The sequence below is a fragment of the Sinocyclocheilus anshuiensis genome, unplaced genomic scaffold, assembly GCF_001515605.1.
Source record: "Sinocyclocheilus anshuiensis isolate Anshui unplaced genomic scaffold, SAMN03320099.WGS_v1.1 scaffold1910, whole genome shotgun sequence".
NCBI classification, from domain to species: Eukaryota; Metazoa; Chordata; class Actinopteri; order Cypriniformes; family Cyprinidae; genus Sinocyclocheilus; species Sinocyclocheilus anshuiensis.
Genome location: NW_015546013.1, coordinates 413029 through 416252, shown reverse-complemented (window position 1 = coordinate 416252; position 3224 = coordinate 413029).

The window sequence follows — 3224 nt, the reverse complement described above, 5'->3', positions numbered from 1 at the left end:
CGCCCCCACATGTCTACGTCACTGTGTGGGAAGATTTGCATAAAACCGGTCAAATGTTCACACAAAGAAAGAAGGCATAACTTTTATTCTAGCTGTAGTATTGTTGCTGCCGCCGCCATGTCGTGGAGACGCTGTGTGTTTCGTTGTGAAAGCGAAACTTCATTTGTTTGGCCTTCCAAAAGAGGACGATATCTGCTTCGTCATGCCTGGAGCTGATCCGTGCTGGTCGCTGAGGAAATACATCAACTTCTCGCTGTGGATCGCCGGATCGGCTTTCACCGTGGATGAAGCGGAGTCCAGCCCGGGGTCATCACATGTGGTTGCCGCAAGCCCGCCGGCCACTCCTTCGTCGAATCCACCAGCCGCGCCGTTCTCAATTCCGCCGGCCGTTCCTCACTCAAGCCCGCCGTGTGACGCTGTATGTTTCGTTGTGAAAGCGAAACTACTTTGTTTGGTCTTCCAAAAGTGGACACGACTAGAAATCAGTGATTAAGTTGTATTAACAACACTGTTCCAGAACACTTCAAACCAAATCATAACTTAAAGCAGACAAAGACCACTTATAAATAATAATAAATAATAATAATATTTTTTCTCAAACAGCCATAAGATCAGATATCGGATCAGATGAACGTGTAGGCTACACATTTGCTTTGAACAATTTTTAATGTAATATCAGTTTGATTATTTTGATGGTACCCTTTAGACAACTGTTGATAAGTAACTCTGCAACTACATGTCAACTAGTAGTCATTTGAGTATTAGTAGTATATCTGCTAAATATATGCTAACACTTTATTTTGATGGTTCCCCATTAACAGGCATTCTAATGACTATAAGCAGCTTTGCAAGTATACGTCAACTTATTCTACCAACCTTAACCTAAGCCTACTAATACTCTGAGAGTTAGTTGACATGTAGTTGCAAAGTTGCATATAGTCAATAGACTAAAGGGGTTCATCAAAATAAAATGTAATAAATAAATTATATATATATATATAAAACACACACACACACACATTGCATTTTTTTTCATTTGAAAGTAATACAACTGATCTTAAACTAACTAGCTAACAGCAAAATTAACATTAACCTCACAGGAAACACTCAAAATCACTCAACCAACTCCTAACCACTCACAAGATGTAGTAAGATACTGTCCAGATCTTAACCCTTTAAGATCTGGATACTACGAAGAGAAAGAAGAAATTGTATTTTTTAAAGAATGCATCATGCCTTTTTTTTATGAGATTCATATATTTTCTATATAGAAAGTTTTAACCACACAACCACTTTTGACAGGCATTCTAATGACTATAAGCAGCTTTGCAAGTATACGTCAACTTATTCTACCAACCTTAACCTAAGCCTACTAATACTCTGAGAGTTAGTTGACATGTAGTTGCAAAGTTGCATATAGTCAATAGACTAAAGGGGTTCATCAAAATAAAATGTAATAAATAAATTATATATATATATATAAAACACACACACACACACATTGCATTTTTTTTCATTTGAAAGTAATACAACTGATCTTAAACTAACTAGCTAACAGCAAAATTAACATTAACCTCACAGGAAACACTCAAAATCACTCAACCAACTCCTAACCACTCACAAGATGTAGTAAGATACTGTCCAGATCTTAACCCTTTAAGATCTGGATACTACGAAGAGAAAGAATAAATTGTATTTTTTAAAGAATGCATCATGCCTTTTTTTTATGAGATTCATATATTTTCTATATAGAAACTTTTAACCACACAACCACTTTTGACCTTTACATATATTCATTTATATTATATATTTACTGGCACAATAATTCCACTAGGTGGAGCTGATATCTTAGACAAATGGCATATTTCATTCCAGACTATTTATTTATTTATTTGAAAGCCTGCAAAATGCCAATAACCATATGCCACTTCAGAGTTGTGAATATGCCATGTTAAAAAATATCATATCAATCCATGACTGTTTTAATAACCAACATGGAAACAGTTGCTAAATCTTTATATTGGTGATAACTGATCATATTTACAATACAAATATGTGCAAATATGAATGGTCTACTACTCCTTTTGGAATGGACATCATGTAATCTCTAATTCATATTTAAAGAAGTAAAGATTTTGAATATTGTATATTGCCATATATACAATGGCAATATACATTGTATGCAGTTTCAATACCCTAGCCCAGTCAGGTGTGCCGTGGAAAATTATCCAAACTTCATATCTCTATTATAATTCGTTATTCTTATTTTAAATCAATGCTACTGGTCAGATCTAAGCCTATACTGGTCTTCCTTCTGTCTGTTTGAGGGTTTTTACACATATTTATCCAATGAAAAGCATTTAAAAGAGCTTGCCATTCTCAAACTGTGAAGCCTCATAACTTCACCCCGCCTCCATTCAGATTGACGCGCCACGCACAGCCTGGAGACTGATCTCCGCTTGTTCGCAGTGTAAGGGTAAATAAATAACTGTGATGTTTGAAAAAGTACAGCGTTTTGTTTATTCAAACACTATGTCTATAAAGGTCTATGTTTTTGTGTGTTTGAAGAGAGGAGAAGAGTCTTAGCTTTTGACGTCTAGTAGCCATATACTTTTGTACGTTTTAAATATCCTGTGCATATAGCGCTTCATCGTTTCATTATATTTTGATCAAGTGTATTAAAAGACAAAAAAAAAACTATAGCACCCATATAGCTACAATAAAAGTTATAACCTGTAAGTTGATGAAAGCGTTTAATGCGATGCACTTGCTGCCTCAGATACAGCCGTTCTAATGACAGACAAAACAGATCTCCGTCATTCGCTGGTCACAGACCAACTCCATTTAATGTTAAGTGCAAGTGTCTGATAAAGCCACAATACCAACTCTGACGACGTTTAAACGTTGTCCCTTTCTATATTTTTTCCTATATTTCAGTGTTGTGCCGTTCGATTTTTTATTTATCAAAACTGTGAAACCCACCCCTTTTGCATATTAAAACATATTACAAAAACTACATGTAAAAATGTAATCTGTCTGTTATGTTCATCACTTTTCTATTGTTTGTGCTTGCCTTCATTTGAAAGCAGGAACTGAAAACTTTCCGACACACAACCCCCTCTGCGATCTCAGAGCAAAGGAAAATACTTAACCACTGTAAAGTTCCCATTTAGCAGTAAGTGTGTGTGTGTGTGTGTGTGTGTGTGTGTGTGTGTTTGGTTATG